Source organism: Nothoprocta perdicaria, unplaced genomic scaffold, assembly GCF_003342845.1.
Source record: "Nothoprocta perdicaria isolate Ctin4 unplaced genomic scaffold, notPer1 scaffold_103, whole genome shotgun sequence".
NCBI classification, from domain to species: domain Eukaryota; kingdom Metazoa; phylum Chordata; class Aves; order Tinamiformes; family Tinamidae; genus Nothoprocta; species Nothoprocta perdicaria.
The window spans coordinates 1091785-1104848 of NW_020454128.1; the positions used below are offsets into that span (position 1 = coordinate 1091785).

Genomic DNA, 13064 nt, shown 5'->3' on the forward strand with positions numbered 1-13064 from the left:
CATTGGGTAATTTGAGGGAATGTGAGGGAAATTCATGTTCTTATGTCAACTATACGTTGGGAGGCTTTGTACTATGTAGGCTTGCTAAAATAATAATTAGTTCGAAAACCTAACCATGAGAAGTTACTATATTGTGATGTGTTAATTTAACTTGTATTATATTCCTTTCGTAAAGCAGTTATTTGGGATTATTAGAGCACAATAGCACACATTTTAATTACGATAGTGTCCAATAGTTATCATAGAAAATGACCTTCTTGTGCTGCAATCCTAACAACTAAAAAATATCTTAGTGCATTGTATGAGCTGTCACTGTCCCTCTCTTCTGTTCATGTTTTTGTAAGACGATATGCAATATAATAAAGGTCAGCTGGACCTGTAACTTACAGTAAAGAATATGAAAGAAAGACTGATAAGAATTAGATTATGCAATTTTATTTCTTTCCTATTAATAAGGTTTGGTTATTGACTGTCTATTTAAATCATTTTATCAAAGCGAGGAGCCCAACTTCAGTCTACCCAGTTAAAAAATTTGTCAGGATCTGCCTGCTTAATGGTGCATAAACCCTTCTTCCAATTCAATATTAAACAATCAATTCTGCATGAAAAATTTATTTAAATACTTTAAAAAGCAGAACTATATGTTATATATTTATTATCTACTCTATAACTGTCTTTAAGTTTTTGATCCAGTGACAGGATCATCAGGACAGTCTCCTTACCAGCCTTTTTGCATTTGAATAGAAATAAAAGACAATAATGCAAAATTCAGTCAAGCATTTCTATATAACATTTCAAACTGTCACTTAAAATGTACAAACATTCCTGAGCAAAGGAGATTTTTCTCTTCTCCTACCCTTTTATTCCTTTGTGATAACTTCCCTAACAGTATCTTTGACAGCTAAACATGGTTTCTGACTAGCGATCAAACCGCAAGACAACTCAGTCGATTCCTCCTCCTTCCTCTCTACATGCCCCGTTCCTTTGCAGTGCTTGCCCTATAAAAATCGCATCTAATGCCCCCACTAAAAGACACTAGTTATCAAATAAGTAATTATTTCTGCTATCACTCAGTAAAACCTTTGTTACCCCAGCAACGTATTTAACTAAGGCGGGGGGAAGACTGTAATTGAAATGTATAGGAAATCTATAACTTGCAAATGGAAACGCAGAGAGAAAGGAGTGTAAGTGGTGTGTAATAGAAGCACCACCTTGTGAGCTTCTGATGACCTTTTAGAGAAAACAGCAATGATAATTATGCGCTGCAGGGCTGCAGTGCTGCTCAACAGACAGAAATGCATGAATGTGCATCTCACAAAGAACACTTTTTTCCTCATACTCTGCAGGTTACATCGAAATACCATTATTGTCCATTAAAAAGAAAAAGCTCAACTAAAAATGCCTTTATATTTGATAATATAGCATCATATTTCTGATATGATGTTTCATCCCTTTATAAGCCACTGTTTTCCTTCCTTCAATATGCATTTCAACATACATCATTTCTCTGAAGTCAGGAGCGGAGGAGTTCAGAGGTGTCATTCAGTCCATCCATAAAAGCTAACATGGCTGCATTATTCAGTAATTTCTTTTTAAAGCTCCATATTTAATATTCCTTAGCTAAATCCCTCTCCTGTTTGTTGAGTGCAAGCTAAGACAGGTAAAGCAGGTTAATTGAATCTTCTCTCATTGACAGTATGATGAAATCTTAATGCCATTGTTTGAGAGCTGATGTGTCTTCTTATCTTTCTGTTTAGAGTCTGTCTGATGCAGTGAAATGTCCTGTTCGTTTGATAGAAGGAATGAGAAAGGTACTCTACTAAAGAAAAAAGGTCAGTAATTTACAGGGTACCATTTAAGTGAGATCTGGGTCATGTCAGTTCTAAACCTTTTTTATTAGTTATTGCATTTTGTATTTCATGCATGCATCATATTCATCGTCTCTTTTATATCTGTTGTTACATGGAATGGAGAAGCGAACTTCTGTGAGCAGCAATACAAAAATATCATGGTGGAATAATAATGAAATACTACTAGCATTGTAATATTACCTCAGTAAACTGAGTAGTAAGTAATGCTAATAAAAGAGCCTTTGTATCAATATAAAATAAAGGTTAGGGAATTTATTTATCTTGCAGTAACTGTTAAGAAACAGAACAGTGGAGAAACTTTATGTAAGGAGCAGTCTGTACGGCTCCTTACTGAGTACTGAGAACTGTGGAGAGGCTTTTCTGCCAACTAGTGAAGCCCCCGGCAGCTTCCCACCCAGCATAATGCAGAGGTCCATCCCTTTACCCAACCTTATTTTTTATGTTGCACACACATTGCTTTAAAATAACACCTGTGTATTTTACACTCTGCTTCACAATACTGTTAGCTGTCAGTGAGCCCTTCTTTCAAATGTTTTATTCATGCGTCATTTGACTGTTCGTTTGCTAAGGGTTTACAAATGCTTCATCAATTATTAACAGTCTTGATACCTACTTCATTTTTTTGGTTGTTTTTATTTTTTGAGGAGGTGTTTGGAGGGAAGAGAACAGTACAAATTTAAGAAAGCAGAGAGTAAGATGAGAGTTAAATAATTCACATCTACTTACTGCATATTGTAACCAAGTTAATTTTTAAAGGAAAACAGTTATAGCAGAGATGATTGAATTAAGTGTTTCCCGTTGTTTTTAAAGAGTATAGAACACCTGTGTTTACTCCTGAGGCATATAGTATGCTAAGGATATTAGCTTGTATGCTTTCAAGAAAGAGAATATGCACAAGATTGAAAACAAAATAAAGCGATGTATATACACCTGTCTAGCAACTTAAAGTGGAATTCAGTGGTGTCCCAAGGGTTGTTCAAGGAGTGAACATGTCCTGACCATTGTAGTGAAAGCGTAAGAAGAGGTAAGTTCTGGCCTTTGAATGAGTATGGATTTTAATGCATAAATAAGCTTTTCTAATGTGGCGCATTCCTTTCACACACATGTATCTTTTTTTTTTTGAGAAAGTTCTTTTGCTTTCCCTGTGGTTCAGCTGCATGAGCAGTCATCCTGGCAAGACTAACTGCTGATATCTCTGAAAAGGAGTGGGGCAGCTTTCCCATCTCCCTCCGTGCGATAGTACCACCCGAGTGCCGGGAGAAATGGGAACCGTTGTCTGCAGACAAAGCTCCTGCAGGAGGAAAACTGAATATCAGCATCCGGATGAGCCACTCATGTCCTACATGCTCCACAGAGGAACAGGTAATTGTGACTTTTTTTTTGGCTTGAACACAGGAAAATAATTTATTTTCATTAGTATTTATTCTTAGTTTACAAGTAGTAAAGACGGTTAAATGGATCATTGTAAGTATTGTGCATGGTCTTAAGTGTTGAAACATTGGAGTTAAGGACTGGAAATGGGAGAAAAAGACGGTCCTGCCCCCTGTTTTCTGCAGCTGTGTAATGAGCTGCGTGGGACTTTGAGGGAGACGGGCAATGGTGAGGATGGGGGAGCTCCTGATCCGATCCCGGAGGACTTGCCTCAGAGCAAGCGCTGAACTCTGAGGGAAGACCAAGCTGCCTACCTGGAGCTGCCCCTTCCACCAGGCCCCGCCCCTCCATGCACCACAGCCAGTGGGCGGCCAGATCTTCCTGCCATCATCCCTGCCCCAGCCAATGGGAGCCCAGGATTTTCCCGCCCTCAGAGCGGGCGCAGCCTTAGCCCCTACACTCCACCTCCCCTCAGGCTTCCAGAAAGTTCTGGAGCGGCCGCCTGCCTTTTCCCACAGCCTGGGCCTGCCCCGCTCCTGAATTGTACTTGTCTCCCATAAGCTAGAGGAAGCCCCCGAGGTGCAGCCAGATGCAGAAATCCCTCTCGTAGGATTTTTTTTTCTCTGAGATTTAGTTGGGTGACTGTAATGATGTCTTGGGTCTCATGGGTGTGACTGACTGGAAGAAGTGGCCTGAGACAACCCCAGCAGCGCCGCAGGCTCTGAGCTCACCAGTGAGGCTGTGGGAGCACAAAGTGGAAAAGGTTTGCTGTGTGGAGGATAGAATGGGGGATGAAATGTCTTATTTGGTGCTTATGTTGTTCTTGCTGCCAAAATGCTGTAGTTTAAAGCTGCTTAGATGTGTTTCTAGAGGCTGTGCTCGTCTCTTTGACTAATATATGGATTTCTTTTCAGACTGCTCCCTGAAGCATACGGGGAGGGTTATCTCCACTGCAACGTGATTCATGTTACATTTATTATTTTCTTAATAAAATTCACAGAAAGGTTGGAATTCTGCTTTATTCCAACCCATGCTCACATTCAGTTTCCATGCTCTTGTCTCTGTTATAAAATACAAGGCTTGATTTCAACTCTTCTTACGGGAGACAAAAATTCAGCACCCATTCCTTTCAAATTTGAGCAGTTCTGCAGTTTAGTCCTTGAATGTTAACATACAAATGAGAATGTGACCTTTGTGTGAAGACTCAGGAAAGCCAAATCTGGCCTCTAATGGGCAGGTATCCTGACCACAGAAACTGTCCTCTAACTTGACATTAATTAGTTTTCTTGTTAGCAGTTTCTGAAATGATGCCCTCTCTAGGGTAAATATAGCAGCTAATTAATAGAACTTAATTTACACAGTGCCATTGTAATACCCGTACTAATATATAATCACAATCATAGCAATATTAACAGTAATATTAATCTTTTGTTGCTTTGTCACCCAGATACTTATTAATTCTGCTGTAGCTGATCAGATTTGCTAATCTTTACCGTCACAAAGGAAAATCAGCAGTATTTTTGTTATTTTTAGATGCTGCTGAGCTTATTGCTTAATTTAAAATGTTTGCCTTCAACTCTTAAAATATAAATTTTTCATTTTAGCTTAAATTATTTTCTATGATGTATTTTGTATTTTTCAATTACCTTTTTGACTTGCAGGCAACCAGTTGTTATACCAGAAGATTCCAGCATTAATATTTTTGGTCTTGAAGCTTCATTTTATTTGATGCTCTATAAATAAAGTTCTCATGAAGTATTTATGTACTCTAACCCAACTAGGGAAGGAGAGAGAAGTTGTGGGTAAGTAATGAAGAATCAGATACCATTTGTCCTTTTAAACATTCTTAAAATGGGAGAACGTGTTTTAAAAATTTCTGGATTTTTAAATCCTGCTGCTAAAGGAAAAGAAATACTTGGTCACTGCATAAAACCAAGAGCCATTTAGCATCGTTTTACTCCTTAAATCTTTTTTTTCCCCAGATTGATACATTTGTGACACTTTCTAAATAAATTGTGTTTGAAAATCTGCAGAGGGCTTTGTGGTCCCATTATCAACAAAAAATCTTTTTGAATTATATGTAATCTAATATATCCCTGACTGACTCACATATGTGTAGCACTTACCGTACTATGAGGAGATACAAAATACTTTCATAGTTCTGTTGTGCTGCTGTGTGTTAAAAATCACCTTCTCAATTATGCAATACCTTTTCTTTCACAAGTTGCTCTCAGGTTTACTGTAGTAGATTCTTTGTATCAGGCATTAGCATCAGTTTCTCTCTCCATTTTTCTTTATTTCAGCCTGAATTTGCAAATTGCCAAACATCTTCCACACTTACTTGCTGCAGTGAGAGCTGAGTTGATGACCCCTTTCCAGAATTGAGCTCACAGTTCCTTTCTGGAACCAGGTCTCTGTTGCAAATCTGTGGAAAAAACATACGTGTCATGATATAATAAAAAGATGTTTCTCATGCACATATATAGCTCTTTGAATATTTTCTGTGTCTTTCAGCTTCTTCCACTGTTTCAAATTCTTACCTTTTCCATGGAGGGGTTTTTTTTTTATGACCCTTCACCATCTTCTAAAGACATTTATCCTACCTGTATTGAATATAATCTGATTTATTCTTGCCCCCACCACCATTTTATAAACGTTTTTGAAACACGTGGTTATAACAATAAACTATGATTCAGCACATTTTCATTGCATAAAAATCAAATTTCAGTGGCTCTGATTACTCTTTATTGTATTGAGATCAATAGATGGGAGAACCCTTAACCTAGCAGCGTGCCACAGTGCCCGACATGTTTTCATAAGAACCATCTGTAAATTCAATAGAAATACTAGGTTGAGGGCACATACATGCTTTGAATAGCAACTGTTTTTTTTGAGCTTTTCCACCTTGCTTTACACAAATTGCTTTTCTAAAAAGGCTTTGAGTCCTTCAGAGTTTGTACTTTGTAACTGAGTAATAGAGAGATGTAGATAGTTATATAATATCTATCAAAATAATGTTTCTCTGCTCATTGAAATGCATTTCACTTCTGTTTCTCCATTATTAACGTTCATTCTAAATCTCACTTGTTGGGATTGCATTGTGAATCTGTTTTTCTTTATCGTACAATTTATGGCATTACAGTGTATTATGTTTGAATAGAAAATTATTTTCAAAATAAGGTTGATCTATACCCAAGTGAGAGGATATGAATTGGGGTTTCTGTTTTGATAAAAATGGAATGAATGTAGATTTGCATAAAAAGGGATAACTGAGATGAAAGATGGATTTTTTTTTTTATGGAACTAAAGGAACTTATGCTTTTTAAAGTTAGCATTCCATTCAGGGTAAGCTGGCGACTTTATATAGCAAAATAGGAGACAAATGATTTGTTTCACATGAACGCTGTTAAAATCCAAGCCTGACTTAAATCCTTTTCTACAGTTTCTAGCACTGGTTTTGGGCAAAGTCAGACGTAGTTAAGTGCAAGTTGAGATGACACCTCTGACTCCAGACTTCCTTGGCTTGAGAACATGTTTTGGTTTTGCAGATGATTACAAGTGGCAAGGAAGCTTAATACTGGTGAAAGACGTTGTACAGCGTGATACCCATGAGCTACCTGATTGTTGTGGCAAAACAACTTTGATTTCCACTTACGTGTTATCACTGACTTTCTGAGCAACAGCCACTGGAATGTAAGTACATTTCACAGGTAATTTCCATCACTTAATTTACAGAAACTTAAGACTTGTGATGTACCACTTTTTAAATGAGAGATAGTATGAAGTTGGATATGCCTGATATTACTTCTCTGTTAGATATTAAAATAGACCACTGGTTGTATGATACTTTGCTAGGATTGGAAGCCCATGATTCTGGAAATAAAAATCATTTTCTATATATAGCATGACCTGCAGTATCCAATTCTACATAAAAGAAAGGTGAATCTCACTGTATTTATGAGAAACATATGCCTTGAAAATGAGGAAGTGCTGCGGAGACTGTGATGGTTGTATCTCTGTAAGTAATTTAGTCACTGTACTCTAGGTAAGTATTACTGTCTTCTTTACTCTCAGCCTGTATAGTGTTCAGTAAGAAGACAATAGATAAACAAGATAAAAGTGAAAGTATTAAATAAAAGACACATAGCTATGATTTTCTATCCTGCATTGTCACAGGTCATGTGATAGATCATGTAATAATTTCATTCAAGAGAAAAAGAATTCATTCAACAGACTATTGAGCAGATGTTCACTAGAATTCCTCTTCTGCTTATGTGTAGTCCATAGAAAACATTATCTTAATTAAGAAACAAATTTATAAGAAACACATTGCATTTGAGAAGCCAAAGAAAAGTGTCAGATGTCTGAGGAAAACACCCTTTTTTTACACTATCTACATGCTCATCATTAATGCGTAGTCTGAAAGCATTCACAGTTCTAAGTGGACCTTATTCTGACAGCACTTTGCCAGGTCTGGAATTATTTTCTGTGCCCATTTGACTTAAACTAACAAAAGTTAAATAAGATTTGCACAAGGTCACAAGAGAAATTAACTTTTCTGCACCCAAACTTACAGGTCTTACAGGGCCATACTTCTTCCTTGAAGCTGTTTCTTGTCAAGTGAAAAATCTCTCAAACATTTTTAGGTACCCATCTTTAAATTAGAAAAGCTGTTGGATACAGAAGAAACAAGGGATATTAAGAAAACACAGTTGGTTTCATCTGCTATAAATGTGCCTGTGGGTTGGTGTAGCCACCAATGTGTTTTGTTTTTTATTGTTATTATCCTTTCTTGTCCTTCTGCTTTCCTTTTTCTGCATTTCTCCATTGCTACAGCCTGTCTTCATTGGCTAAATCAATCTTTCCTGTCCCTCTGTTTTTTATTAAAACCATTGTTGCCTTTTGTTGTATGTCCAGAATTGATCCCTTGTGATAGGGAATGGTTGGGTGGAAGGAGGGCCATAAATAGAGTAAATCACAGCCAAAAGAGCATGATATTTAACAGCTTGGGTTTGCAGCAGCAAAGGGCACATTCGCAGGTGTCACACAGAGTGCTTTCATCGCCCAGAGGGGCAATTCCAACAAGGACTGCCTGCTGCAGAGTACAATGGTGTGAGGTGATTCGTGGGTCACCTGCACACAGTTCTCTTGATGGATTGCAGAAACTTTCTCTTGTACTGATCTTAGCTATAGCCTCGCTGCCTGGGGTTTTCTGACAGGCCTTTTCTTCTACCGGTAATGGACTCTTGCCTCCTGTTCGGTATCTTTTTCAAGCTAGTTACAGAAAATCCCCTGTGATCTATTGCATAGAGCTGGCAATCCAAAAAATCATGCCTATGGTATACTCCTTTATTCTTTGCTCCCTCCAAAGCAGTTGACCGTTTTGCAGCATAGGTACTTGGATTAGCGTACACAATATGTGCTTTGTAGATAACACGATGCACTGTACCCTCACTTGCTGAAGGAATCAAGGAGGGTAGATGGGATTTTGGGTTACTGTAAGGAATGTGATTAACTACCTGATGTGATGTGCACTGAAGTAAGCAGAATGGTTCCAGCTAATTCCATTGGACATAGGATCAGGCCATTTTGGACTGGACCTCAGAAACACAGATAGTAAATTTTAGTAACAGCAGAATTGCAAGGAGGAGAGAGATAAACTTCAGATACCACGTAGACCAGGATAAAACAGAGGTAGCAAAAGAAGTCATTGTAGCAGAGGTCACTAATAAAATTTGACCATTGAATTCTCATCATAGGCAAACAGATCCTTAACCAGCTAAGTAGAAAGCGCTTGTCCTTTACTGACTGCACAGATGTGCACTCAAACACATGCATGATTTGGTAACGATGGACTGCCAGAATGTTGGAACTTGAACTCACTCTAGATGTAGATAATGTACATCAGAATTTAACTGCTCAGCATAATACATGGATAAGAAAATACATCTGTTTTTCTATCAGCAATTTGGAGGCATCCAACATCCACTGGTCTGTAACAGTAAGCACTTTTTTTCTGAATAAAGAGAAATCATAGAGGCATAGAGAGACACAGTTCAACTACTCTTTAAATATTTCATTTCTGTGAAACTGTTGCAGCTCAGAACTCCACACCAATTAAAAATAAGTGAATTATAACAAAAAAATTAGCTATGAGAACATAGGCTAATTGGACTGGAAGGGGAAAAAATAATAAAGTGGATACATATTCTGAGAAGTGCTTACAACAAATAAAAAGGACAGACACTTTGCAGCCTCTCCATTTTCGCTTTATATAGAGTGATGCTCAAGGCAGGGTGATTCATGTGATGAAATAGAGGATCTGAGCAGATAATAGTTTGCCAATTCCCTGAGCGGCTTGCAGGACACAGAAGGTTGTTCAATTAATCCCTCTTGTTTGGATTAATCATGCCCGTCTGTTCTGCAGGAGAAGCAGGGACCAAACAGGAACAAAAGAGATGCCTCTTCAGAGGAATTTTCCTCAGAAAAGAGAGACTTTGAACTAAATCAGTATCCTAAATGCATGAAATATTCACAAAAGTCCCTCTTCTATTCGTGTTCAATCTTTATCATATATTGATTAAAATAAATCATACTCAAGTTTTTAAGCTCTGATATATTAGTTATTATAGTCTCAAATTATCACCTCTGTGCTTTGACAAGGCTTTATGCAGCACTCGTGCTTTCATCCTGGATCTCAGAGGTATTCCATTTGTACTGCTGCTTTTGTGTCTTTCCCGTAGATATTTCTGCAACTTCTTCCATTCTGGCTCCTTTTTTTCAAAGACAGCTCTTCTTTCTTATTCTCTCTTGTCGGAAACCCACAAAACTCTTGGTTCTATTTCTTCATGATTGTGAAGAAATGCTGAAGAACTTCATAAACCAAATGACTAATTTGAACATCATTTCCAAAGTTCATGAGCAAGGTTTTGTTAAGGGATAGATACAGAAATAAATAGGTTAACAGAATAAATTTCTATTCTGCAAATTTCTTTTCAAGGCAGATAGTGAAACAAATAAGGAACCTTCTATGATAGATGCTAACAATTATGTTACTTAGTATCTTAATGTGCCATCTGAATACATGAAAGGTATTCAGATACCAGAAAAAATAAGGTGAGAGTAAGAGAAGGCAGGATTATACAAATAAGGGGTGTTTTTCTGCTTTGTGTTTTTTGTATAAGAAGTATAATCGCTACCATTCGCACCATTACATATGTATTTTCTAAGAATTTAGTGCTCTCCTATATGGGAATTTGCTACTGCTGGTGTACAGTTGCAGAGAATATTCATAACATGGAAGCGTTATAAGGAATGCAGATGATTGTGTTCTTTAAGGGCCATCTCAGCCTCAGCCTTGTTTTGCTAACCTTCATTAATTTGCAAAACACATTTAAGCTTTGGCAAAGGGAAAGACAAAAAAGGAATGAAAATCTACCCTATAAATCATGCTCTTCTCAAACACACTTTGAAGTTTGGAAACAGATTTGCGTAAATAGTTCAAGATCCCTTTTAGCTTTAGTTCTTTTTCCCCGTCGCCTCTATTTGTGTGCACACGCATGTGTGTGTACAGATGCACACACTTAGCACCTGAAGCAGTACTAAGCTGCTGAATATTTTATAAGCCTATGGAAGGCTAGTCATTATGCATGTTCCTTCGTGTGCTTCATTCACAGCTATTTGCAGCTAATTGCAGCAGGACCCTAGAAGGCCCACAGCCCTTATCTACAATAAAGTCAGACAAATCTGCTTTAGTAAATGCAGCAGGGTGAGAGGAGCATTGCCTTGGGTATTTTATTCCACAGAAACCGTAATGTTAGAGTCCTTGCATCTAATTACAAAGGAGATAATGATTAAAAACTACCTAAAATGTTCTTTATGTTTATTTAAAATAAACAATAAAAATGCAATCTCCTACCCCAGGGATAAAGTTCTAGGCAGGAACAAGGTCAATTCTCGAAGATTTGAAGATCTTAAATGAAGGCCTTAGTTTAGCTCATACTTCACTTATATTGATATTGCGTAAGTTTTTTTCCTTTATCTCAATACTGAAACTTGTGAACATACTGAAAAAAATCACAAAATATATTTTAATATGAAAGTTGTTTTTGCATCAAAAATTTCCCAGTGAAACCTGCCAAGCACTAGATGGTCTTATGCTGAAAAATGTTTTTACATTTTAGTTATATGAGTGGAAACATTCATATGAAAGATTAGTTTTGAAACACTCACTCTGCTTTCAAATTGACATAGAGGTAGAAGAAAGCAGTTACTACTTCTGAATTACCTGGGCCATCCTATCCCATTAGACAGAATTTCAAAAATCTAGTATCCTTCAGCTGCCTTTGTTCTGCCTTTTCAGGATCCATACTCTTACCCCTGTGTTTTCACTTTCACCCATCAGCACAGGACATTCACCCCACATCTCAGCAGACTGAAGTGTAAAACTGGGTCAAAATCGAGTATGTGCTTTATAAATCAATCGACAAAGTTACCAAGCCCTGTGTGATGATTTTGAAATGAAGGTGCTACAGAAACAATCTCAAGGGCACTGTGTTGTGACGTATGAAGGAAAGGATTCTGTGGTAGTGCTCTAATTCATTTTAAGTGGATTTGCTCATATCCCTCATCTCTCCTTTCCATCCTTTCTTCCTTATAGAACCTTGGAGATTTGTAGTAGAAGCTTGGAGGTTTGTAGTGTCTATACCTGCCACATTTGGTCTGAAGGCATGAGGGAGAGTCAAGAGAGGAATAAAGTACTGGCCAAGCAGGGGCCGAATTTTCCCTTGGGGAGACTTGTCTCTTTATTGGCATAGCTCATGTTGATAAGAGAGAGGTGCGATTCTCACGTTTAATGAAATTCCTGTAACTCGAGGCAATCATTTAACATCTGCTGTGTACTGAAGATGCATTGAAGGTTATTCTGTGCACCGTGTCCGGTTAAAAGGACCCCTTAGCATCTTCCTGTGGGTAGCAGAAAATCAGAAAATGGTCCCTGTTCCTGTTCAGAAAGCTCAACCAAGCCACGACTGAAATATTTCCTAGCAGATAGAGCACCTAGTGCCTAATCTTGTAAGCAGTCCCACTTGCAGCTGTGAAGGGATTGGTGTCCCATAGAAATAAATCAAGTCCTGACAAACTGTAGTTTACCAGTGACAAGCGTCCTGCATTGAAGCTGCATGATTGGCAACCATGATAAATTTCTGTAATTACTATTGACTCTGGGCAGACTTAAAATGGTTTAACATATTCCTAGTGCAGTGATGTTTTGATTAGTCTAAAAAGTTTGATTAGTTAAAAAGATGTATTACCCATACATACAAATGACCACAAAGGAACATAGTCTATTATATAACTTTTTCCATGAAACTAAGATTAAACCCAGTTAAAGGGCTTTTTTTTCATCTGTGACAGACACATGACATGTTTTCAGTACAATATACAAAGAGCTGAGTCAAGCATATTCACTGCAGCTCTGTTTTTAATGGAATTTGTGGTGTTCATCACATCATAGTTGTGTTGTAGCTCTTAGGATATGTCTTCCTGCAGAAGGTTAGTTCTTCAGATTTCACTTCACCTTTACCCCACCTCTGACATATATGCTCCATATATCTAGACCTGTCACAGAGTTTCATTGGAATTTTACAGAAGGGGATTCTAAGGCTGCTCAGGAAGCAGTATTAGGCTGTGGCTGTTTACTTGAAAGCTGGTAGAAACTCTAGCTGTTTAAATGTAATGCTGTAAGCTATTAACATCCTATTTAACAGCTGTCTGGAGTGTGTCAAGTGATGCATAGGTTTTGTACCTCTTAAAGAAGAGGGT

At 37.7% G+C, this 13064-nt stretch overlaps 1 long non-coding RNA gene across 1 annotated transcript in view; it reads left to right on the top strand.

Moving 5' to 3' along the window:
* The first annotated feature begins 6795 nt into the window (after positions 1-6795).
* The window catches only part of LOC112949706, a 29058-nt gene continuing 22789 nt past the window's right edge, over positions 6796-13064 (top strand). Inside the window, exons 1-2 of the long non-coding RNA XR_003249864.1 lie at positions 6796-6935; positions 7146-7287. This is a non-coding gene — a long non-coding RNA (uncharacterized LOC112949706). The remainder of the gene's footprint in view (positions 6936-7145; positions 7288-13064) is intronic.